This window comes from Bufo bufo, chromosome 4, assembly GCF_905171765.1.
Source record: "Bufo bufo chromosome 4, aBufBuf1.1, whole genome shotgun sequence".
NCBI lineage: Eukaryota > Metazoa > Chordata > Amphibia > Anura > Bufonidae > Bufo > Bufo bufo.
Window position 1 is genome coordinate 458,998,683 of NC_053392.1, and position 27,413 is coordinate 459,026,095.

A 27,413-nucleotide genomic window follows, 5' to 3' on the forward strand; every position below is an offset into this window, starting at 1 on the left:
CCTCATTAATCAGATGTTACATAATGACAGGATCTATGGCATACTATCAAGTGACCCGCTCCCCGCTTTCCAGCAAGAATTAAAAGCCTTGCTGCTACATGGATTCAATTTAGGTGTCCTTAGCCAAAAAGAACATGACTATATTTTTGTTGCATCTCCAGTCATCCCAATCTTACATGCTCTACCAAAAGTGCATAAACTAATTTTTCCCCCTCCTTGAGACCAATAGTCTCGGGTATAGGGTCGTATTCAGAACGCCTCTGCCAGTGGGTTGACTCACTACTGCAGCCCTTGATTCCTAATATTCCAGGTTTCTTGAGAGACACCAAATCGGTCTTACAAGCAGTACAAGACCTTGAATGGTCCCAAAAATATTCATGGGTAACGGCAGATGTAGTTGCACTTTACCCCAGTATTCCCCATGACCTGGTGAATACCTCTTTAGTGTGGTTTTTGGAAAATTTTGGAAATTTCACTGCGGTGCTATCAGAGTATGTGGTGGCTGTGGTGGACTTCCTCCTGAGACGAAATTATTTCATGTTTGATGGAAAATTTTTCCTGCAGACATCGGGGTGTCGATGGGGGCCAAGTTCTCTCCCTCCATTGCTAATATTTTTATGGCATGGTGGGAGAGAAGCTTTCTCCTCATCGACACCAACCCTTTTTCGGGTCACATAAGGTGGTATGGCCGTTACATCGACGACCTGATCTTTATTTGGTCGGGTAGTGTGGCGGCCATACCACCATTTACTGACTATCTGAATGCATGTGTGAACGGTATCCAATTTACCGTCCAATACAATACTGATAACATCGAGTTCCTGGATCTCAGACTCAGGGGGGACTCCGCCACAGCCTCCATATACACTAGCACATACAGGAAATTAACAGCAGGCAACACACTATTGCATGCACAGTCATGCCATCCCACACATACAATCAGGAATATACCTAAAGGAGAATTAATCAGGGCCAAAAGAAATTGCAGTGATGAATCAACCTACAAAGCGGAGGCCCAAAATATTATAAAAAGATTGACACATAGAGCATATTCGCAAAAAATGATGGAAAAATGCAATAGAGACGTATTAAACATGAATAGAAATCTATTGTTAACCACAAACGCAAAAACAAAGGGTGATAACACTAGAGGGACACCTAATCATGACAGAAAAAATATTTTCGTTACACAATACAGTAAGGAATATTTTCAAATTTGCAACATCGTGAAAAAGCACTTTCCAGTCCTAGCGTGCGACAAAAAATGGGCAGCAATGGCACAAAAAGGCATTAAATGTGCAGCCAAAAAAGCACCTACTATAGCAAGCTCAGTGAGTCCATCCCTTTTCAAAAATGATAAATCCCGCATAACCCAGAGTACCTGGTTGTCTACAAAAGGGAACTACAGTGTGGTCACTCCGTTTGTACTTGTTGCAAATATATGAAAGTCTGTCAAAGTTTTGAATCTACTGTTAATGGCCAGGCTTTTAAAATTAATTCCTTCCTTAATTGTAATACCACACATGCAATCTACTGTATAACATGCATAAAGTGGTTGCAATATGTAGGATGCACAACCAAACGCAATTAAAACACGCATCAGAAAACATATATCAGACATACCGCACCATGCGAACCGCAACATATCTGCGGCAAGTCTTCACTTTGCCATGGTACATGGTGGTGATGTCTCTCATATGTCAGTACAAGGTATTGAAAAAGTAAAAAAAACAATAAGAGGTGGTGACAGAAAACGGAAACTTTTAAACAGAGAATCTTATTGGATCTTCCGTTTGGAAAGCCGCCAGCCTCATGGTTTAAATAAAAGACTGGACCTTATCTTACAGTATTAACCATAAATTCATTTCCATTTATTTCTCCTTTCTTTCTCCTCCCCGCTTTTTTCCTCTATATCTTTTTGAATGTATTGTTTTAATGAACTATATGAAATGTAACTTTGGTATGTTTTTACCTATGTGCACACTTGTAATAGGGAGGGGTTGACTCAGTCTGATTACTTCAGCTGGAAGAGCTCTTCCCCTCTCCTCTATAAGAACAACTCACAGTGTATTTGAAATTGTCATGAGTAAGGCTGAAATTGCATTGTGCCCGAAACATGTAGACTCTGCTTTCTGTACCTGGATTTTACTGATTATTGAATAAAAGCCTTGGGATTGCCACAAATACAAGCTGGACAAAATTCATTTTTTCTTCATATCTACATATCTCTCCTATTTTCGGGTGAAGGAGTTGGTCCGTGCTATACCGGTGGAATCCTCGGCAGGTGAGAGCTGCTCAAACCCTAACTTTCACAATATATCCCTTACATAGTTTGTAAGGTTTAAAAAATACATATGTTCATATCCAGTTCAAGCTGCTATCGTGCAAGTTTATCCAGGGGAAGGCTAGAACCCTGTGAAGTAGAAGCCAATTTTCCTGATTTTAGGGGAAAAATCTCCTTCCCGATACAATCACGCAATCAGAATAACTCCCTGGATCAAAGACCCTTTTCCAGAAATCTAATAACTATAACCTGTAGTATTACTACACTCCAGGAATACATCCAGACCCCTCTTGAACTCTAAGGGTCCATTCACACATCCAAGAAATGAGTCTGCATCCATTCCGCAATTTTGCGTAACGGGTGCGGACCCATTCATTTTCAATGATGCGGACAGCACACCACGTGTAAGTCCCACAAAAGTAATTTATAAAGATAACTGCAAAGGTAGTCTAGAAAATAATATTGAGAGGAAGAACTTTATTAGATGAATGGCAGATGCAATTATTAATGCTACGTTCGTAGCCACTCATGGTTTTGATGTCGGTTGAATCGTGGGTCGCCCTGTTTCTGGTTTTCACCTTGTATTATTCCACTTGCTTGTTGGATCAAAGACTGTAGGGTATGGTAGTTCCAAAGGTTTTAGGATACAGCAATATTTTACCCACTGGTACTCCACTTCCACTTATCCCTTTTCAATATTGTGTTATACTGGCTTTTGGCTAGGTAGTGTGAGATAAATCCCTACTTGAACTATCAATACCTTGCCTAAAAGTGGTGGAATATCCTGCCTAAATGCGGAAGAATCGCCCCAAATGAGGCGGCCCCACTTATCGGTGGCTGGCCCTGTTAGTAACTTTCCCTTCCTAAATAAATTAATCCCAAGCAATATCAATGATATTTTCAAGGCATACCATCCCGACGCGTTTCCTTTGTCACAGTACAGGACTGTAATGACCGGCATCACGCACAGGGAGGGAAAAGGGAAAGCCCTGCCCAAGGGAGAGGGAAAGGACCCCTGACTCACCTTGCGGCTGGCACCTGACTGCCCTGACGTCCCTAGACGGGTTCCTCACCCGTGCGGCGATTACGTGCCTAAACCCTGGCTTTCCCTAAAATGAGCCCTAGATAGTGAACGGGCCGGTGGGATCGCTAGTCCGCACCACTGACACTAAGAGGGAAACACCAGGGAGAGGACAGACAACACAGACAAACACATACACAGCAGACCACAAAGGTCCAATAGGATCCGGAGGGTAGCGTTCTGGACCAACAACCAGAGAACGCAGCAACACAGCTCCAGAGGGTCAGAATAGATGTCCAGGCAGGAAGCTCTATATCTGGCAACCAGAGAAGTGTGAGAGGGGAATATAAGGAGGTTGGGAGTGCTGGACAAGGAACAGCTGAGGAGAAAGAGCTACGGAACCCTGAGTGAGCCAAAAGGGTTGCAAAGCAAACCCAGAAAGCTACCATAAGGAAACAGCCCTATCTTACATAGAGCGCGCAGCCAACCGCTGCGACTTCCTGACCCCGGGTATAACGGAGTCAGGCGTGGTTCTTGACACCCTCGTGACAGTACCCCCCTCTCTACGAGGGGCCTCCAGACACTCAGGACCAGGTCTCTCAGGATGAGAGGCATGAAAAACCCAAACTAGCCTGTCGGCGTTTACCTCAGACGCAGGAACCTACATTCTTTCCTCGGGACCGTAACCTCTCCAATGCACCAGATATTGAAAAGAGCGGCGGACCCGACGAGAATGAACTATTTTGGATATCTGAAATTCTAGATTACCATCCACAACAACAGGAGGGGGTGGCAGCGGTGACGGTTCTAGAGGTGGAACATATTTTTTGAGTAACGACTGAAAGACATTATGGATTTTAAAAGTCTGAGGTAACTCCAGGCGAAAAGCCACGGGGTTGATGATGGCTACAATTTTGTAAGGACCAATAAACCTAGGACCCAGTTTCCAAGAGGGAACCTTCAATTTAATATTCCTAGTAGACAACCACACATAGTCATTCACTCCTAGGTCCGGACCTGGCAACAGTCTCTTATCAGCCATGCATTTGTATTTACCTCCCATATTTTTCAAGTTAGCTTGCACCTTCTGCCATACCGATGAAAGAGATGACGAAAACCGTTCCTCTTCGGGAACCCCAGAAGACCCCCCCTCTTTGATAGTACAGAATTGGGGATGAAAACCATATGCACCAAGAAATGGTGACTTGCCAGTGGATTCCTGACGACGATTATTTATAGCAAACTCAGCTAACGGTAAATATGATGACCACAACTCTTGGTTTTCAGACACAAAACATCTTAGATATGTCTCCAGGTTTTGGTTGGTACGCTCAGTCTGTCCATTCGACTGAGGATGGAAAGCTGAGGAAAAGGACAAGTGTACCCCCAAACGGGAACAAAAAGCTTTCCAAAATTTAGAAATAAACTGGGTACCCCGATCCGAAACAACATCGGAGGGGACCCCGTGAAGCTTCACGATTTCACTGACGAATACCTGAGCAAGAGTCTTAGCATTAGGTAGTGCGGGGTAACGCAATGAAGTGTACCATTTTGCTAAACCTGTCCACTACTACCAAAATAACTGTTTTACCCTGCAGACAAAGGCAAGTCAGTGATAAAATCCATTGACAGATGTGTCCATGGTCTATTGGGAATGACGAGTGGTAATAGAGACCCTGCAGGACGTGTATGTGAAACTTTTGCGCGCGCACAGGTAGAACAAGAAGACACAAAATCCAATACATCCTGACGCAACCTTGGCCACCAAAAACGACGAGACAATAGCTCCAAGGTTGCTTTACTACCCGGGTGCCCAGCAAGTGCCGAATTATGATGTTCCTTTAATAATTCGAAACGCAGGTTCAACGGTACAAACAATTTCTCTGAGGGGCAAGAGACCGGGGCGTCCCCCTGGGCCTCTAACACCTTCCCCTCCAGAACAGAGTGTACCACAGAAACAACCACTCCTCTTTGAAGAATGGGCACCGGATCACTCACATTACCCCCTCCAGGGAAACAACGAGATAGTGCATCAGCCTTGGTATTCTTTGCCCCAGGACGATAGGTAATCACAAAGTTAAACCTGGTAAAAAAATAGCGACCACCTAGCTTGTCTAGGGGTGAGACGCTTAGCTGATTCGAGGTACAGAAGATTTTTGTGGTCCGTAATCACAGTGACGGGGTGGACTGCCCCCTCTAAAAAGTGACGCCATTCTTCAAACGCTAGTTTAATAGCTAATAGTTCCCTATTGCCAATATCGTAGTTTTTTTCTGCTGCAGATAGTTTTTTTAGAAAAGAAAGCACAAGGACGCAATTTGCCAGGAGACGGACCCTGAGACAGCACCGCCCCCACTCCCACCTCTGACGCATCGACTTCAACAATAAAAGGCTGAGAGACATCAGGTTGGACTAGTACAGGTGCTGAGGTAAACCTCTTTTAGAGAGGAAAAAGCAACTTTAGCGGCGTCAGACCATTTAGAAAAATCAGTCCCCTTCCTAGTCATGTCAGTAAGGGGTTTTACAATAAGTGAATAATTTTTAATGAATTTCCTATAGAAATTCGCGAAGCCCAAGAACCGTTGCAGTGCTTTGAGGTTCTCAGGAAGATCCCAATCTAAAATTGCCTGGACCTTCCTAGGATCCATACGGAAACCTGAAGCAGATAAAAAATAACCTAGGAATTGTATCTCCTGAACGGCGAAGACACATTTTTCAATTTAGCATATAATTTATTCGTCCGTAGGACCTGCAGTACTTGTCTGACATGCACCTCATGTGTTCTCAGATCAGACGAATAAATTAAAATATCATCTAGGTATATTACCACAAACCTGCCGATTAGATGACTAAAAATGTCATTAACGAAATGTTGAAAGACGGCAGGAGCATTGGTCAGACCGAAAGGCATAACTAGATTTTCATAATGCCCCTTAGGGGTGTTAAAAGCTGTCTTCCACTCATCCCCCTCCTTAATACGAATCAGATTGTAGGCCCCCCTAAGATCAAGTTTGGAGAACCACCTAGCAGCCGCAATCTGGTTAAACAGGTCAGGAATGAGAGGAAGAGGGTATGGGTCTCGGATGGTTATCCGATTTAATTCGCAAAAATCTAGGCAAGGACGCAGGCCCCCATCTTTCTTTTTAACGAAGAAAAACCCTGCAGCCACGGGTGAAGAAGAGGTCTGATGTGTCCCTTACCCAAGCTCTCGGAGATATAATCTTTCATGGCTTGTCTCTCTGGACCTGAAAGATTATATAACCTGGTCTTGGGTAATTTTGCGCCGGGAATAAGGTTAACCGGCAATCATAAGGACGATGAGGTGGTAACTTCTGACAACCCTTTTCAGAAAAAACGTCCTCAAAATCTGAAATAAATGTAGGTAGGGTAGTTATGGAGGCGACTAAGCAATTGCTATTTAAGCAATTTTCTCTGCACTGCTCACTCCACTCCAATATCTCCCTGGCCTGCCAATCCACCACTGGATTGTGCGCTACCAACCAGGGAAGACCCAGCACTACCGGAGTGGGAAACCCCTCCAGAACATAACATGAAAGCATCTCGTTATGGTGGTCCCCTACCCGAAGGTGTAAATTATGAACAATGTGGGTGAGGTTTCTCTGAGACAGAGGAGCAGAATCAATAGCGAATATGGGAATAGGTCTCTGTAGCGTACAGAGAGACAAACCCATAGTGCGGGCAAAATGAGCATCTATCAAATTTACTCCTGCTCCACTGTCTAGAAAGAAAGAAATAGTCTCCGTCTTATCACCAAAAACAATAACCGCTGGCAACACAAATTGCGATGTACGTATGGAGGAAACGTATACCCCCCGGCTGACATCCTCCACACAGCCTGGGGTTAGTAGTTCCGACGGTCTTTTGTTTCTGAGGAAAGACGGACAGACATTAATGAAATGACCCCTCTCCCCACAAAAAAAACAAACCCCACACCTACGGCGAGCCTCAGGAGGACGGACCTGACGAGTAGTTCCTCCTAGCTGCATAGGCTTGTCTAAGTCCGTACAGACTAACTGCTGCTTGGGAGGGGTTACCAATTGCTCCGGTTTTTTCAACCTGTCCCTAAGGCGTCTATCTATTCGGATAGAAAGGGACATAACCGCATCAAGGGAAAAGGGGGTCTCATATAATGCAAGAGCATCCTTAACCCTTTCGGATAACCCAGAGCAGAACTGACTCCTGAGAGACGGGTCGTTCCATTGGGTATCCGTAGCCCACCTATGGAAGTCAGAGCAATACTCCTCTACCGGCTGCTCTCCTTGTAGGAGTCTCCGTAATCTTGATTCAGCCAGTGCGACTTGGTCAGGGTCGTCATATATGAGACCCAAGGCCCCGAAAAACTCATCCACTGACCGAAGAGCCTGGGAATCAGTAGGTAAAGAGAACGCCCAGGACTGCGGGTCCCCCTGCAGCAGGAAAATAACAACCCCCACCCGCTGTTCTTCATTACCAGAGGAGTAAGGGCGCAATTTAAAATATAATTTACAGGCCTACGGAATGTCAAAAACTTGTCCCTTCCCCCAGAAAATCTGTCAGGGAGAGAGACCTTGGGTTCCGCAACAACCTGGTTACCAGTAGCAACCGCTGGGCTTGCGGTCAGTTGTAATTGCTGCTGTTGCTGGAGGACCGACGCCTTCAATCCTGCCACCTCCAAAGACAGGCCATGAAATTGTTTGGACAGAGCAGCAATTTGATCCATACTGGATTCTAAGTAGGTAAAAAAAATTTTTTTTTATATATTATTTTTTTTTTTACCTACACAAAATAAGGGCCAGATATAATGTAATGACCGGCATCACGCACAGGGAGGGAAAAGGAAAAGCCCTGCCCAAGGGAGAGGGAAAGGTGGTGACCCCTGACTCACCTTGCGGCTGGCACCTGACTGCCCTGACGTCCCTAGACGGGTTCCTCACCCGTGCGGCGATCACGTGCCTAAACCCTGGCTTTCCCTAAAATGAGCCCTAGATAGTGAACGGGCCGGTGGGATCGCTGGTCCGCACCACTGACACTAAGAGGGAAACACCAGGGAGAGGACAGACAACCAGACGAACATACACCAGGTGAGCGACCACCGCAGACCACAAAAGTCCAACAGGGATCCAGAGGGTAGCGTTCTGGACCAACAACCAGAGAACGCAGCAACACAGCTCCAGAGGGTCAGAATAGATGTCCAGGCAGGAAGCTCTATATCTGGCAACCAGAGAAGTGTGAGAGGGGAATATAAGGAGGTTGGGAGTGCTGGACAAGGAACAGCTGAGGAGAAAGAGCTACGGATCCCTGAGTGAGCCAAAAGGGTTGCAAAGCAAACCCAGAAAGCTACCATAAGGAAACAGCCCTATCTTACATAGAGCGCGCAGCCAACCGCTGCGACTTCCTGACCCCGGGTATAACGGAGTCAGGCGTGGTTCTTGACACCCTCGTGACAAGGACAGATTCATCAGGGGATGTAGATGATTAAATGAGCTAGATAGCTGCAACGATGTTGGCTGGATGTAAAGCAGTCCACTTGATATCACTAGACTGCTGCCTAATATACCCAATATAATCAATTGAAGTTACCCACCTGCTCCTTGCTCCTCCGTGCATCCATGGCGTGCGTTCCAGCTCTACACGCCTGCACCACATATTTTGTCAGTGTGTGAAGCGCCGGTGTCCACCTTGGAACGCAAGACATTATCAATGTGAGCGCTCCCACACAGGGACGCATCTACGTCATGTGTGCGCTGTCGTAGACCTGCGCAGGCGCATAGACTGTATTCAGGCGCATGCGCAGAGGAGATCCCGGGTCAAAATGTTCAGGAATACTAGGCGACTGTGCAATAGAGACGTCCCCATGCGTAGGCGCAGGGCATTCTACACCTATTGCAATTCCACCAGTAAAGTACTGGTGGAATACACTGATAGGAAGGTGGTTATATTATATATAAACGCGCAAAAACTATGAGTCTGTTAGTAACAGATGCACGAGGGCAGAATCCACCAATATATCTTATAGATGTCCCCTATATTTAGGTACCGTAGTTACTTTTTTATATATTTTTTTATATTTTTTTATGTGAAGTAGTAAGATGATTACATCACATTATTAAAATAAAGATGGTAAAGCTAATATTATTAGAATGTTGGTGGGTGTATAACCGTTTGTGGCTCTATCTTTTTGGGTACTTTACATTAGGATCAAAAGGCAAAAGAAATGGAGACATAGTGAGGGAATAAAAATTTGGGACTAAAATGTTCTTTCAAAAAAGAATCGAAACAGACCCTAGATGAATTTCCTCACAAATTATATATATACTGGTGTTCTAATACAATTATTCCTGACTGGTCTAGCATGATAATATCATTATTCCTATATGTTTGTCTGAGGTGTTATAGTTTGGTATTATGTGTCAATTATGTTGATTAGGGGTCAAATGAAGCAAGCAAAGACTGCTCTCATTTAGGCCGTATGGATTCACAGTTTTAAGTCTGTGATCCACTCGGCCTCTGATTGTAATATCTTTCTGTTCAGGTCACCCCCCCCCCCCCCCTGTGGTGAGGGGCGAATAACCTCTATCACACAGAAATTTAGCGATTTGCTATCTCTTTCATGAAAAATCCTGAATGTGCATGGAAATTGTCGTATCCCTTTTGTGTCTAATATCTCCCAGATGGTCCCCTATTCTTCTTCTATGCTCTCTTTTTGTTTTGCACATATTGCAGCGGACATGTACATGTACATAAATATACGACTCCAGTTGTTTTGCAATTTGCTAAATCTCTGATAGTATATGTTTTATTGGTTGAGTGGCTAATAAAGGACTTTGTTTGACATATATGTTGACGAGCTATACATGTACCACATCTAAAGGTACAGGTGTGCAAATAGAGGCGACCTTGACGTGGTGAGTGGCTTACTACGCTTTGGCCAAAATGTACACCAATGCCTCATCCAGCATGGAGGCAAATTGCTGGATGTAGAGTGCTATCACATTTGTATTTTCGTTTGTATATGTATTTCGCCATAGTGATGTGCACCACATACAGGTTGTGCTGACCCAATTCCCCACATTTTTCTTTGCAGTATACCGGGAGTGCAGAATTATTAGGCAAGTTGTATTTTTGAGGATTAATTTTATTATTGAACAACAACCATGTTCTCAATGAACCCAAAAAACTCATTAATATCAAAGCTGAATATTTTTGGAAGTAGTTTTTAGTTTGTTTTTAATTTTAGCTATTTTAGGGGGATATCTGTGTGTGCAGGTTACTATTACTGTGCATAATTATTAGGCAACTTAACAAAAAACAAATATATACCCATTTCAATTATTTATTTTTACCAGTGAAACCAATATAACATCTCAACATTCACAAATATACATTTCTGACATTCAAAAACAAAACAAAAACAAATCAGTGACCAATATAGCCACCTTTCTTTGCAAGGACACTCAAAAGCCTGCCATCCATGGATTCTGTCAGTGTTTTGATCTGTTCACCATCAACATTGCGTGCAGCAGCAACCACAGACTCCCAGACACTGTTCAGAGAGGTGTACTGTTTTCCCTCCTTGTAAATCTCACATTTGATGATGGACCACAGGTTCTCAATGGGGTTCAGATCAGGTGAACAAGGAGGCCATGTCATTAGATTTTCTTCTTTTATACCCTTTCTTGCCAGCCACGCTGTGGAGTTCTTGGACGCGTGTGATGGAGCATTGTCCTGCATGAAAATCATGTTTTTCTTGAAGGATGCAGACTTCTTCCTGTACCACTGCTTGAAGAAGGTGTCTTCCAGAAACTGGCAGTAGGACTGGGAGTTGAGCTTGACTCCATCCTCAACCCGAAAAGGCCCCACAAGCTCATCTTTGATGATACCAGCCCAAACCAGTACTCCACCTCCACCTTGCTGGCGTCTGAGTCGGACTGGAGCTCTCTGCCCTTTACCAATTCAGCCACGGGCCCATCCATCTGGCCCATCAAGACTCACTCTCATTTCATCAGTCCATAAAACCTTAGAAAAATCAGTCTTGAGATATTTCTTGGCCCAGTCTTGACGTTTCAGCTTGTGTGTCTTGTTCAGTGGTGGTCGTCTTTCAGCCTTTCTTACCTTGGCCATGTCTCTGAGTATTGCACACCTTGTGCTTTTGGGCACTCCAGTGATGTTGCAGCTCTGAAATATGGCCGAACTGGTGGCTAGTGGCATCTTGGCAGCTGCACGCGTGACTTTTCTCAGTTCATGGGCAGTTATTTTGCGCCTTGGTTTTTCCACACGCTTCTTGCGACCCTGTTGACTATTTTGAATGAAACGCTTGATTGTTCGATGATCACGCTTCAGAAGCTTTGCAATTTTAAGAGTTCTGCATCCCTCTGCAAGATATCTCACTATTTTTGACTTTTCTGAGCCTGTCAAGTCCTTCTTTTGACCCATTTTGCCAAAGGAAAGGAAGTTGCCTAATAATTATGCACACCTGATATAGGGTGTTGATGTCATTAGACCACACCCCTTCTCATTACAGAGATGCACATCACCTAATATGCTTAATTGGTAGTAGGCTTTCGAGCCTATACAGCTTGGAGTAAGACAACATGCATAAAGAGGATGATGTGGTCAAAATACTCATTTGCCTAATAATTCTGCACTCCCTGTATATTGGAGGCGTGGCGATCTCCTTGGAGTCATTGCACACCTGACCAGTCAATCTGTCCTGGAGGCTGGTTTTAAAGTCAGTATAAAACTGAGTCTGCTTATATAGAACCTACCAGTAGCCATTTGGCTCCAGGAGAAGTATATGGTGGGCTCAGCGTGCATGTTGGTACTTGCATCCCTGGATCCGATGAAAGCTGTAATGGCACCGGACGGGGTTAAAAGCAGAGTGTGCTTGGCGTGCACGCTGACCTGCATTCCCTGGATTTTGTGTGGCTGTCATGGCCCATAAACAGGTAGGAACTAGTGTTAGGGACCACTCAAATAGAGGCGACCTTGACGTGGTGAGTGGCTTACTACGCTTTGGCCAAAATGTACACCAATGCCTCATCCAGCATGGAGGCAAATTGCTGGATGTAGAGTGCTATCACATTTGTATTTTTCATTTGTATATGTACTTAGTATTATATTTAGATCCAGACAGGGAGGGGTCAGTTGAGAGTCCAGAGAGTGTGGAGTCAGAAGCCAGAAGACACTTTAGCCAGAAGAGGGGCTGAGGTGCAGGCTCTGACATGCAACTAGACAGCCCAGGATTCTAGTTGATACCAGGAGGAGAGAGTGTGGATCAGCCTGCCTGAGGACATTGAGCCTGAGTGAGCTCAGAAGATTTTGACACCAGGAGAAGATCTGCCTTCTGAAGAGCTAAGTTTCCCATAAGCAAAACAGAGCCAGAATACCAGCTAGACAAGTGAGCTGAAGGGCAGAAGGATTTATACTTTAAAGCAAGGATATATATACGAGAGGACGATTTCTACCAAGGATAAAGCCAGCATTAGGGCATCTGGGCCTTGGGATAAAGACAGCCAGGAGTTCTGAGGAACAGTGTACAGTATTTCTGAGGAGAAGGTACAGCCTGGTCTGTGATTGTGTTTTACCCTCTGAGTATCTTGCAAAGAACTTTGTTGCCTGCCATTATTGTAAAAAGCCTGCTATTGATGTGATTCTGCTATGAGGAACTGAACTTACAAAAGGCTGTACAAAGTTAACTGTTTTCAAGTAAAGAAAAGTTTGGTTCACCACAACAACTGTGTTCCTCACTTATTACAACTATAAATCGGTGTGCCACCGTTACAGGCACTGGCGTTACGAACCTTAAAGGGACCTTGCCCTAGGCACATTAAACATCTGCAACATCCAGGGCACCTCATCCACCATCAGGCCTGGTCCCTATAAACAGAGAGTGCCCCAGAGGACTTCTGTGCCAGCCTCTCCATCACTGCTGTACGCCTGCCCAGGGTCTTCCTACAAACTGTGAGTAACCCATAGCAACCCTTGTTTGCCTAAGTAACCGTGACCTCACATCGCAATACCCTGCAGGCCTACGTACTGCACATAACTTTATTGCTACACAAGCCTGGCTGCACTGCACAGTGCATTTAATTCCATTTTGTATCATACAACCTGCTGAGCTGTGAATCTAAACCTTTATGCACACGACCGTACCCATTTTGCGATCCACATTTTTTGCAGTCCCATCGAGTTCTATGGGTTTTAGAGCTGCATTATGAGGACCAGAATAGGACATGTTCTGTCTTTACTGGAACTGACATACCGATGTAAAAAACACACTGATGACGTCAATGTGCTTTCCACATCCGTATGTCAGTTCTGCGAAAGATAGAACATGTCCTATTCTGGTCCTCATAATGCAGAGCTAAAAACCCATAGAAGACAATGGCACTGCAAAAAAATAAATGTGAATCGCACACGGACAGTATCCTTATTTAGTGGATCCGCAAAATTGCAGACCGCAAAACCGAAACAGTTCTGTGCACGAGTCCTATCACTTATACTCAGGACCCATAGCAATGACATCCACAGTGTCCCCATAGCAATGACATCCACAGCGCCCCCATAACAGTGACGTCCACAGTGCTCCCATAAGTGTCATCCACACTGCCCCCATAACAGTGAAATCCACTGTATTCCCATACCAGTGTAATCCACAGCGCCCCCAGTGACGTCCACAGTGATCCCATAAGTGTCATCCACACTGCCCCCATAACAGTGACATCCACACTGCCCCCATAACAGTGCCATCCACAGTGTGTCCATAACAGTGCCATCCACAGTGTGTCCATAACAGTGCCATCCACAGTGTTCCCATAACAGTGACATCCACACTTCCCCATAACAGTGCCATCCATAGTTTTCCCATAGCAATGGCATCCACGGCGCCCCCATAACTGTGATGTCCACGGTGCCCCCATAACAGTGACATCCACAGTGCTCCCATAAGTGTCATCCACACTGCCCCCATAACAGTGACATCCACAGTATTCCCATAACAGTGACATCCACAGTGCCCCCATAACAGCCCCCATTGTGCCATCCAGTGCCCCCTGTTTGCCATCCAGTGCTCCTTTGTGCCATCCATTGCCCTCTTGTGACATCCATTGCCCCCATTGTGCCATCCAGTGCCCCCTGTTTGCCATCCAGTGCCCTTTTGTGCCATCCAGTGACTTTTTGTGCCATGCATTGCTCCCTTGTGCCGTCCAGTGCCCCCTGTTTGCCATCCAGTGCCCAGGTTTCCCATCCAGTGCCCCAATTCTGCAATCCATTGCCCCTCTTGTGCCATCCAGTGCCCTCTTTGTGCCATCCAGTTTCCCCTTGTGCCATCCATTGCCCCTTTGTGCCATCCATTGCCCCTTTGTGACATCCATTACCTTCTTGTGACATCCATTGCCCCATTGTGCCATCCAGTGCCCCCTGTTTGCCATCCAGTGCACCTTTGTGCCATCCATTGCCCCCTGTTTGCCACCCAGTGCCCACTTGTGCCATCCATTGCCCCTTTGTGACACCCATTGCTCCCATTGAGCCATCTAGTGCCCCCTGTTTGTCATCCAGTGCCCCTTTGTGCCATCTATTGCCCCTTGTGACATCCATTGCCCCCATTGTGCCATCCAGTGCCCTCTGTTTGCCATCCAGTGCCCCTTTGTGACATCCTTTCCCCCATTGTTCCATCCAGTACACCCTTTTTGCCATACAGTGCCCCCATTCTGCCATCCATTGCCCCCCCTTGTGCCATCCAGGTCCCTCATTGTGCCATACAGTGCCTCTTTGTGCCATCCATTGCCCCCTTGTGAAATCCATTGCCCCCATTGTGCCATCCAGTGCCCCCCTGTGACATCCATTGCCCCCTTGTGACATACATTGCCCCCTGTTTGCCATCCATTGCCCCCTGTTTGCCATCCAGTGCCCCCTTGTGCCATCCTGTGCCTCTTTGTGCCATCCATTTCCCCCTTGAGACAACCATTGCTCCCACTGTGCCATTCAGTGCCCCTGTTTGCCATCCATTGCCCATTTGTACCATCCATTGCCCCTTGTGACATCCACTGCCCCCATTGTGCCATCCAGTGCCCCTGTTTTCCATCCAAAGTGCCCCCTGGGACATGCACAGCATAGTGATCAGCCTCTGTGGCTGATCGCTATGCTGTCACTCCTGCACAGCGCTTACATCACGCTGTGCAGGAGTCAGTACAGGCTTCACATAGAAGCCTGTACAATACAGACGGCAATCCCGAGCATGAGCAATAGCATTCAGCATAGTGCGCTTCCGTGGTGAGTGAGGACGGTCGGGCGGAGCTTTCTTTTGCAGGATGCGGTGACGTCATTCATGACGTTCCATCTCCTGCTCAAGGCAGGAAGAGAAGACCGGAAGACAAGAAGACGGACTTCGCCCGGAAGAACAGAAAATCCATCTGGAGGGACCACGTGACCAGGAGCCAAAAAAGTTATGAGCCAGAAAAAGGTTTAGGCTGAAGAACCCCTTTAAGGCAAACTCCTCCACTCCTCCGTTCTTTACGATCCTTTCTAAACAGACTATAATCCTGTACGTTAACCACCCAGTCATAGCTATAATCCAGCCATGTCTCAATTATTCTCACTATGTCTTAGTCCTCCTCACACATTACTAATTCCAGTTCGCCAGTTCTATTAGTCAGGCCTCTGGCATTAGTATACATACAATTAAGATGTTTTTGGATATTTTATACCCTACCAGTTTACTTATAATTAGAGTTGAGCGGACACCTGGATGTTCGGGTTCGACGGGTTGAAGTCAATGGGGACCCGAACTTTTGAGCACTAAAATGGCAGTAAAAATGTCATGGAAAGGGCTAGAGGGCTGCAAATGGAATCAAAATGTGGTTAAGAGCATGGCAAGTGCTCTGCAAACAAATGTGGATAGGGAAATTACTTTAGATAACATAAAATACGTAAAAATAAAAATAAATAATCTAAAAGCTTACATTGCTTTTTGGTTTTAAATTTATTTATATTTTTTTAAATTAGGGTACCCCCAAAACATTGCGAAATATAACCTGTGATAACCCCCTCCAGTCGTGCTAAAAAACACGTTCAGACAATACACTGGCTGCGGCAGGCCAGCACCTCCAAGGCATAAAGGGCAAGCTCAGGCCATGTGCCCAATTTGGAGATCCAGAAGTTGCAGGGGGCAGACCCATCAGTCAGTTCATGTAGGCGTGTGCAAATATACTGCCCCACCATGTTGCATGTCCCCGTGATGTTCACGATCCAATTGGATATCTGCTCTATTAACTTTCAATTTTCTTTTCTGCGCCTACCATGTTGATCACTGTTAGCGGCGTATCAGGGTTCCACGCCGGAGAAGGAGTGTGAGAAAGAGAGACCACATCCAGGGGAGATCAATGAATGAAATTTAATTGTGATTGAGCGGAAATGTGGGGCAAATTATTAAAGCAGAAGAATTGAAGGAAAGGAGGGGGCGCGCGGCAATTACCCACTCCCGACTCGGGGAGGTAGTATCACGGTCGGCGTGGCTATCACATACGTGACACAGAGGGAGGGAACGAGGAAGGCCCTGCCCAAGTGAGAGGGAAGATGGTGACCCCTGACTCACCTGGCGGCTGGCACCTGGCTGCCCTGACGTCCCTAGACGGGTTCCTCACCCGTACGCCGATCACGTGCCTAAAGCCCTGGCTTTCCCTGAGCTGAGCCCTAGGTAGTGAACAGGGCGATGGGAACACTAGTCCGCACCACTAACTCTAAGGGAAAACACCAAGGGGAGGACAGACAACACAGACTCAACATATATTCCCAGGTGGGCGGCAACAGGAGACAACAATAAGCCCAACAGGGATCCGGAGGGTAGCACTCAGGAACGACAAGCAGGATTCACCACTCCAGTGGGTCAGTATAGATGTCCAGGCAGGAAGCTTTTGATACCCTCGTGACAGTACCCCCCTTTCACGAGGGGCCTCCGGACACTCAGGACCAGGTCTCTCCGGATGAAGTGGCAATAAAGACCCTGCTGGACGTGTATGAAAGACTTTCGCGCGTGCACAAGTAGAACAAGTAGACACGAAATCCATTACATCCTGACGCAACCTGGCCACCAAAAACGACGAGATAAAAGCTCCAAGGTTGGTTTACTACCCGGGTGTCCAGCAAGTGCCGAATTATGATTCTTTTAATAATTCAAGACGCAGGTTTAACGGTACAAACAATTTCTCTGAGGGGCAAGAGGGGGCGTCCCCCTGAGCCTCTAACACCTTTCCCTCTAGAACAGAGTGTACAGCAGAGACAACCATCCTCTTTGTAAAATAGGTACCGGATCACAAACATTACCCCCTCCAGGGAAACTACGAGATAATGCGTCTGCCTTGGTATTTTTGCCCCAGGACGATAGGTGATTACAAAGTTAAATCTGGTAAAGAATAGCGACCACCTAGCTTGTCTAGGGGTGAGACGCTTAGCCGATTCTAGGTACAGAAGGTTCTTGTGATCCGTAATCACCGTGACGGGGTGGATTGCTCCCTCTAAGAAGTGACGCCACTCTTCAAGCGCCAGTTTAATCGCCAACAGTTCCCTATTTCCAATATCATAATTCTTCTCCGCAGAAGATAATTTTTTGGAAAAGAAAGCGCAAGGACGCATTTGCCAGGAGACGGACCCTGAGACAATACAGCTCCCACTCCCACTCTGACGCATCTACCTCGACAATAAAAGGCTGGGAGACATCAGGTTGAATTAGAACAGGTGCCGAGGTAAACCTCTCCTTTAGAGAGGAAAATGCATCTTTAGCGGCGACAGACCATTTGGAAAAATCCGTCCCCTTCCTAGTCATGTCAGTAAGGGGTTTAACGATCACTGAATAATTTTAATGAACTTTCTATAGAAATTAGCGAAACCCAAAAACCGTTGTAGGGCTTTAAGGTTCTCAGGAAGATCCCAATCTAAAATTGCCTGGACCTTCCCAGGATCCATGCGGAAACCTGAAGCAGATAATAGATATCCCAGGAACTGTAATTCATGAACAGCGAAGACACATTTTTCAATTTTCGCATAATTTATTCGTCCGTAGGACCTGCAGTACTTGCCTGACATGCACCTCATGTGTTTTCAGATCAGCCGAATAAATTAAGATATCATCTAGGTATATGACTACAAACCTGCCGATGAGATGACTAAAAATATCATTAACGAAATGTTGGAAGACAGCAGGGGCATTGGTCAGACCGAAAGGCATAACTAGATTTTCATAATGCCCCCAGGGGTGTTAAAAGCTGTCTTCCACTCATCCCCTTCCCTGATACGAATCAGATTGTAGGCCCCCCTAAGATCAAGTTTGGAGAACCACTTAGCACCCGCAATCTGATTAAAAAGGTCAGGAATGAGAGGAAGAGGGTATGGGTCACGGATGGTTATCTGGTTTAACTCACGGAAATCTAAGCAAGGACGCAGGCCCCCATCTTTCTTTTTAACAAAGAAAAAAACCCTGCAGCCACGGGTGAAGAAGAGGGTCTGATGTGTCCCTTAGCCAGACTCTCGGAGATATAATCTTTCATGGCTTGTCTCTCGGGACCCGAAAGATTATACAACCTGGACTTGGGTAATTTTGCCCCGGGAATCAGGTTAACCGGGCAATCATAAGGACGATGAGGTGGTAGTTTCTGACAACCCTTTTCAGAAAAAACGTCCTCAAAGTCCGAAATAAATGTAGGTAGGGAAGCTATGGAGGCGATTAAGCAATTGTTATTTAAGCAATTCTCTCTGCAATGCTCACTCCACTCCAATATCTCCCTGGCCTGCCAATCCACCACTGGATTGTGCGCTATCAACCAGGGAAGACCCAATACCACCGGAGAGGGAAGGCCCTCCAGAACGTAACATGAAAGACACTCATTATGGTGGTCCCCTACCCGAAGGTGTAAATTACGAACAATGTGGGTGAGGTTTCTCTGAGACAGAGGAGCAGAATCTATAGCGAATACGGGAATAGGTCTCTGCAGCGTACAGAGAGACAAACCCATAGTGCGGGCAAAATGGGCATCAATCAAGTTTACCCCTGCTCCACTGTCTAGAAAAACAGAAATAGACTCCGTCTAAACACCAAGGGGAGGACAGACAACACAGACTCAACATATATTCCCAGGTGGGCAACAACAGGAGACAACAATAAGCCCAACAGGGATCCGGAGGGTAGCACTCAGGAACGACAAGCAGGATTCACCACTCCAGCGGGTCAGTATAGATGTCCAGGCAGGAAGCTCTTGATACCCTCGTGACAGGTAGTGACGATAAATAACAATACAGGACTCTTAAGATGCCCTGTTATTGGAATGATTAATAAAAAATTATAGGGAATGTCACTGGGGTATTTTGGATTTGGAAACGTTAGCCAGGAGAGGCCCTGCTGCCCCTTTGTTGACTCTAGATAACTTCTGCCTGATCGCACGTCCCTGTGACGTCCACCATCCATTTGGATATCTTCTCTATCAACTTTTGATGTTCTTTCTGAGCCTACCATGTTGATCACGGTTATCGGCGAATCAGGGTACCCACGCCAGAGAGGGAGCGTGAGAAAGGAGACCTCATCCAAGGGAGGTCAATGGGCTGCAATGGGATAAAGCGGAAATGTGGGACAAGTTATTAAAGCAGAAGGATCAAATGAAAGGGCCAATTAAAGACGAATTTTAGAAATTTAAGTCCCTGTCACCTATGCAGAGCAGGGTTTTTCTATCGCCAGAAATGGGTTTAATGTCACCCACCAATGGAACAGATTATTTTAAAAATTTCAGTCCCTGTCACCTATGCAGAGCAGGGTTTTTCTATCGCCAGAAATGGGTTAATGTCACCCACCAATGGAACAGATTATTTTTTATAAATTTCAGTCCCTGTCACCTATGCAGAGCAGAGGTTTATTTACAGCAAAAATTGTAAAATGTCAACCCAAGAATATAACAGAAAAATTTGTGAAATTTATTAACCTGTCTACTAGGTAGAGAAGGGGTCTATCACAGGCCAAAAATTGTTGAATGTCACCCGAAAATGTAACATAAAAATTAGTGAAATGTATTAAGCTGTCAACTAGGTAGAGCAGGGGTATATCATAGCCAAAAATTGGTTAATTTTACCTGAAAATGTAACAGACAAATTATAGATTTTTTTTTTACCTGTCTACTAGGTATAGCAGTGGTATATCACACCCAAAAATTGGTGAATTTCACCCTAAAATGTAACAGACAAATTAGTGAATTTTTTGTTAACCTGTCTACTAGGTATAGCAGTGGTATATCACACCCAACAATTGGTGAATTTCCCCCGGAAATGTAACAGACAAATTAGTGAATTTTTTTTTTTTTTAATATCCATTTTATTTTGTTTTCTTCTCAATGCAAAACAACACATATTATAATAGAAAAGACAGCCAATACAGGATAGTCACTATAAAACAATAGCGAACTACCCTATAGCATAACACAGAATCCTACACAGATTATACATATGACTGTAAATTCACAAATGGTACATAAAAAAATAAAATAAAAACTATAACCGCCCACCCCTTCCCCCCAAATTCGTCACTACAGCTCTAGTAAACACAGACGTAATTACACTAGTAACTATGTCTGAACAGTCACCCGTTGCCGCTGAGCCGAGGTCACAATACCAGGACGGATGCGCAGTACAGGAGGATCAGGCAAAAGGATGGTCAAGGAACAGGATCAGGTAAGTATTCAGCAGTCCAACAAATACCAGGAACCTAGAAATTAACAGGCAACCTGTAGCCAGCAGGCTGCCTGTATTTATAGTGGGGAGTGAGGGTCATGTGACGTGGCCAGCGTCACATGACCGACAGACCAACCAGTCGAGCACCGAGTGATCAGCTCGGCGCTCAAGGCAGACTTAGGAGCATGGAGCCACCCAGCTAGTAAAGCCGCCCTGGGAATGAGGTCAAACACAGAACCTCATTCCAAAAGCTAAGCAACAGTTCTGCGGGCAATGGGGGACCGAGTGCACCTTCGGAACCCCGTGACAGCCGCTCTCTGATTCCTTTCCATATCCTCATAGACTTTAATTTTGTTGGAGGTACAGGATCCATTCATTTAACGAGGGTGGGGAGACAGACCCCCAATATTTAACTAAAATAACTTTTGCCACCATCAGACCCCTCATCCAGATATGTCTAGAGCATAATATCCCAACATCACTGTCAACATCCCAGGGCTATATGTCGAAGAAGACTCCTTTTGTAGAGCTACAAAGACCTGTTCCCAATACCTTTTTATTTTACTACATTCCCAAAGTAAATGCCTGAAATCCGCGTTCACGTATCCACATTTAGGACAGCCACAGTCTCTGCCTTTATTTTGGGGAAATTTTGCTTGGATTTTTGGCATATAATACAACCGATGCAAGATCTTAAATTTAATTAATCTGTGAGCATTAGAGATTGTGGCCTTTCTTACGTTTCTATAAATACTAGTCCATTGTAATGGTGGGCAATGCAACTCTTGCTCCCATTTACTTGGGCTTTTAAATAGAGTTACAGTTTCCAGTGCCGTTCGAAGTTTACTGTATAGACTAGCTATCTTAACCCTCTGATCTGCCTGGGCATAACAATAATCAAAAAATACATTCTCCCGTGGAAAAATATACCCTTTATTCCTAGAGGCCTCATAAACGTGTTTTAAACATGAATACATAAACACATCTAATGATGTACTATCAGTGAAATTATGATCCGAAAAGGATTTAAAGTGTCCACAAACAAAAGGTGACACACATTAACAACCCCCCCCCCCCCCCCCCTACGTAGCCAATATACAAAATCTGTGATTTTGAAGAATTCCACCAGATTCCTGTTCTCCCACAGAGGGGTGAAAGCAAAAGAGTAGGAGACTTTCAGAATCCTCTTAAGCTTATTCCAAACCCTCTGTAGAGTCCAAGGGATCAATAGAGACTTCCTCACTCCCAAATAACCAGATTCCAAACATGTAAAAATGTTATCTATTGGTTTTTCCATAACCTGCGTCAAATATTGTGCTAATAAACTCTCTTTAAATTTACAACGCTGAACCTGTGCACATAAATAATATCCTTGAAAAAAGGGAAATGATAGCCCACCATCTGAGTCTGACAGCCATAAATAACTCTGTTTTATCCTCACCCTCTTCCTTCCCCATATTAGATCGTTAATAAGAGTCTCCAATCTATAAAAGAAAATATCATCGATCCAAACAGGGGAGACACACATCGGGTACATCACAATAGGCAGGATAATCATTTTAACCAGCGCTATTCGATCTGTCTGTGCCAGTATCAATTTCTGCCAAGCTCATATTTTAGACTTAACTTTATTCAACACCGGGGCCAAATTAAGCTCATAAAACCTGTTATGGGAACCCCAATCTTCACCCCCAAGTAGTCCAAGGTTTTATTGGGAGCCAGGAACCGGACTCCGCTCCCCTGATCTACGGCCTCGCGGTTCAGCGGGAGGAGCGATGACTTGGTCCAATTAATCAGATAACCCGATAATTTACCAAAGTCCTCTATTGCTGCCATCACATAGGGAATGATTTTCCATCCCTGGTCCAAAAACAAAATAACATCATCGTCATAGAGACTCCTGCCACCCCAAAGCCATCTATGCGGTTATCTGAACGGATCTTACAGGCCAATGGTTCAATAAATGGAGCAAAAAGAAGGGGAGAAAGAGGGCATCCCTGTCTCATCCCCCGCCGCATCATAATGGGAGAAGAACCAATGCCATTAATATTGATACGTGCTGACGGCTGTTCATATAACATTTGGGTCATTTCTATGAATACAGTCCCCAAACCAAAATGGGACATAGTGGACCACAAAAAGGACCACTCCATCCTGTCAAACGCCTTTGCGGCATCTAAAGACAGGATGGAGTGGTCTATGCTACCCCAAACAGAAAGATTCAAATACACCCTATAGAGACTCATCTGTATTTGCCGGCCCGGAATGAATCCCGTCTGATTGGAATGTACCAGAGAGGCAATGACCCTTTTCAAGCGATTAGCCAAAATGTTTTGCAAAAATTTTGTAATCTGTATTTAAGAGCGATATGGGTCTATATGATCCCATATCGCATCTATCTTTATCCTTTTTCACCACCAAGGTAATCACTGCCTCTCTAAATGATGGAGGCAAAGAGCCGGATACACAGGATTCATTCAAGACCTGCAAAAAGATTGGAAGGAGCGATTTAGCATGGTACCTATAGAGTTCAAACGGCAAACCATCAGGGCCAGGGGATGAGTTATATTTCAATAATGGAAGTATCGATCGCAACTCCTCCAAACAGATAGGCCGATCCAACATTTCCAGATCCTGTAAATCTAACTGGGGAAGCCCCAGTTGTTCTAAATATTGCTCCATATCCTCCCGTCTAGGCGTAGGGTCAGACTGATAAAGCGAAGAGTAGTATTTCGCAAATTCATCCCTAATCATCTCTGGGGACCTCACCCTATTGCCTTTTCAATTCCTAATCTCACTTATACTAGTAGCTTCTCTCTGATTAGAAACGAATTGTGCCAAGAACTTACCTGTTTTACCCGATTCACAGAAGCGATTTTGACCTTGGAAGAGCAGCTTATGTTGAGCTTTGCTGTACAAAAGTATCATAAAGGGAACCTGTCACCGGGATTTGGGGTATAGAGTTGAGGACATGGGTTGCTAGATGGCCACTAGCACATCTGCAATACCCAGTCCTCATAGCTCTGTGTGCTTTTATTGTGTAAAAAAACCCGATTTGATACATATGCAAATTAACATGAGATGAGTCAGAGCTTGAAAATATGACTCTTCTCTGGTCACGCAAGTAAGATATGACTCTTTTATGTTAATTTTCATATGTTTAAAATCTGATTTTTTACACAATAAAAGCACAGAGAGCTATGGGGACTGGATATTGCGGATGTGCTAGTGGCCATCTAGCAACCCATGTCCTCAGCTCTATACCCAAAATCCCAATGACAGGTTCCCTTCAAGCTGTGAGTTGGCCTGTTTTAACTGGGTTATATATTCCTCATTATGGTGAGTAACTAATACACCTTGTAATCTCCTAATTGTCTCTGTCAGTTGTTGTTCCCTTTGACGGAGTTCAAATCTATACCGGTTAATCTTAGTAAAATATAAGCCCCTTATATGGGCCTTCAATGCATCCCACACATAATGAATATGTGTCGAGCCTACATTAAAGCCCAAGAATTCCTGTATATCCTGGTCAATTCGGCCTTGCTCCCCCATCACATCAAACCAGTGCGGATTCAATTTGAAGGTTCTACCTGGGGCTGGAGGGTCTACCTCTCTGAACGCGATCAGGATTGGGGAATGATTTGAAATTCCACACTTCCATACTGAGGTTCATACTTCATTTTCACAATTTGCTGACTCAAATCACGGCTTGCAAAAGCCAGATAAATACGGGACATTGACCCGTAGGACTGGCTAAAGCAAGAGAAAATTTTCTTATTGCCATAGAGGTGGCAACAGATATCAACCAGCCCCAGCAAATAGTACTCAAAGGAGATCCAGTCCGACCCCGCCCAGAAGAGGCAGAAAAACGATCCAACTCAGGATCAGGAACAGCATTAAAATCACCGGCTACTAATAATGGACATTGATTTTTTGTAGCTAGGTATTTAGATAATAGGGAAAAAACTGTTGATTTATATGGTGGAGGAATATAGATAAACGCCAATATAATCTCCTGCCCTTTCCACAACCCATGCAGGAAGACAAATCTCCCTTCTTTATCAATCATGTTATCTACCGGTAAAAATTCCATCCCACCGTGAATATATACACTAACCCCTCTTGCATAAGAGGAGAAATAAGCATGATATTCCAAAGCAGCCCATTTTCTTTTCAATGTATAGAGCCTGTCTACTGTTGCGTGGGTTTCTAATAATACCACAATTGCCGGCAGATGACGGGCCACAAGATCAAACACCACCGTCCTCTTCACTCTGTCTCCCAACCCTCTCACATTCCAGAATAGAATATTACGTAGCATAAGCAGTATCTAAATTACATTCCTGGTCCCCCATCTAGGAGAGAGAGACGTAGACCTAGAAAGCAAGTGACGACAGCCAATCCCACCCTTATACCCACCCCCAAAAAAAAACCTCCATGGTTAATAAGGAATATCACATTACCCATCAACCTCTTCCACTCCACCAAACCTCGCCCCCGGCCACTTGCCCCTTAACCTCCCCCCTCCCCACGTTTAGATTTTCTTTATAGCCCCATCGAGTCCAGCCATTGAGCAACATCCGCCTGTGTAGAGAAGAAGCGGATAGAATCATTGCGTACCACCCTCAGTTTGGCTGGATATAACATTGAGTACTTAATGTTAGCTGCAGCCAATCTTTTTTTTAACATAAAAAAAGGATCTTCTTTTAATTTGGGTCTCTCGCGAAAAATCGGGGTATATTGATATCAGATTACCATCAAAATATGTATCTAATACTTCTCTTTTCCATCTAAGTACCCAATCCCGGTCCTTTGAGCAAATTAGTTTCGCCAAAATTGCCCTAGGGGGGGCCCCTGGAGGAAGTTTTTTAGAGGGGATTCTGTGAGCCCTTTCCATGCAAAAGGTAGCTGCATGTTATGTTATGTTATGTTACTAAGTCCTTATATAGCGCTCTAGAGGAACTCAATCCGATCGAAGCGCTTGTGGACGGCTGTATTGGTGGGCCCCTACGTCATCCTACACAAATAGCCAGGTCTTAACCAGCTTCCTGAATTCCAGGTAATCTGGTATAGTTCTAATATGTTCTGGGAGGGAGTTCCAGATCTTGGGGGCTAATACTGAGAAACGTCTTTCCCCCCTTGTCTTGAGGCGGGTTCTTGGCACCGACAAAAGGGAGGCTGAGGTGGATCTCAGTTCTCTAGGAGGATGGTAACGTGTTAGCTTTTTTTGCAGATAAATGGGGCCTGTTTTGTAGAGAGCTTTGTGTGTTAAGCAGCACAGCTTAAACTGCACTCTCTCTTTCACTGGGAGCCAGTGGAGTTCCCTGCGTGCTTTTGTAACAGAGTCTGTCCAATCTAGTTTCTTGATGAGCCGGATGGCTCTGTTTTGACAGAGTTGCAGAGCTCTCAGATCTTTCTCTGGTAGCCCCGCATACATTGCATTGCCATAGTCCAGGTGAGAGTTGACTAGCGCTCCCACCACGACCTGTCTGCATGTGTTGGGGAGAAACGGTAGGGCTTTTTTTAGAAGGAATAGGGCGAAGTTTGCTTTCCGTATTACTTCTTTAATCTGGGGACGGAGGCTCATTTCTTGATCCAAAATTATCCCCAGACTCTTTCCTTGTGTGGCGATGGCAACGTTTTCCCCAAAGATAGACGGGGCAGCAGCCTCTGGTGTTTTATGTAGTGCAACAAGCTCAGTCTTGGTCGGGTTGAGTTTGAGGTGGTTATGTGCTAGACAGTTCCTGGCCTTATTTAGTCCTTCTTGTGTGAGTTTATAGTCATCAGCGGATTTCGATACTCTCAAAAGGATCTGTGTATCGTCCGCATAAGACTCATAGCTGATGTTATACTCCTTCAGAATGGCGAGCAGAGGTCGGACATAAATGTTAAAAAGTAATGGCGAGAGGGGAGATCCCTGAGGGACTCCCCACTCCACCTTCTCGACTGGGGAAAAGAATAAGCCCAGTTTGACTCTCTGAGTTCTGTTTTTCAGGAAAGAGTCAAACCAGGCAAGTCCGTGGTTATCTACTCCAATGTCAGCTTTTAATCGTGATCTGGCCCTAGATTTTCAACCAGCCATTTTTGGATAAAGTTAGGAGGATTATCCTGTTCTGCCCCTTCTGGGAAACCTACCAGTCACAGGTTGTATCTACGAGAACTATCCTCCAGATCTATCACTTTCCTTCATAGCCAAGAACGATCTTCATCTACCTCTTCTAGTCTCTTTTTTAATAGACTGTTCTCTAACGTAGCAGAGTTAACTGCAGATTCCAGTTCCTTCACCTTCAGTCTCAATTTGGTCATCTCATCTCTGATTATCATGACATCTCCTTGCACTACTGAGAGAGAAAAGGCCAACTCTGCAACGGAGGTGCTAGTAGAATTTACTACTCCCAGTATATCCG

The 27,413-nt window shown here is 45.0% G+C and overlaps 1 long non-coding RNA gene across 1 annotated transcript; it reads left to right on the top strand.

Annotated features, from left to right (window-relative positions):
- Window positions 1-2,785: 2,785 nt before the first annotated feature.
- On the top strand, window positions 2,786-26,047 carry LOC120997299. The gene is made up of 3 exons (XR_005778144.1): window positions 2,786-2,798; window positions 10,844-10,848; window positions 25,915-26,047. It is a non-coding gene; the product is annotated as an uncharacterized LOC120997299 (long non-coding RNA).
- The last annotated feature ends 1,366 nt before the right edge of the window (window positions 26,048-27,413 follow it).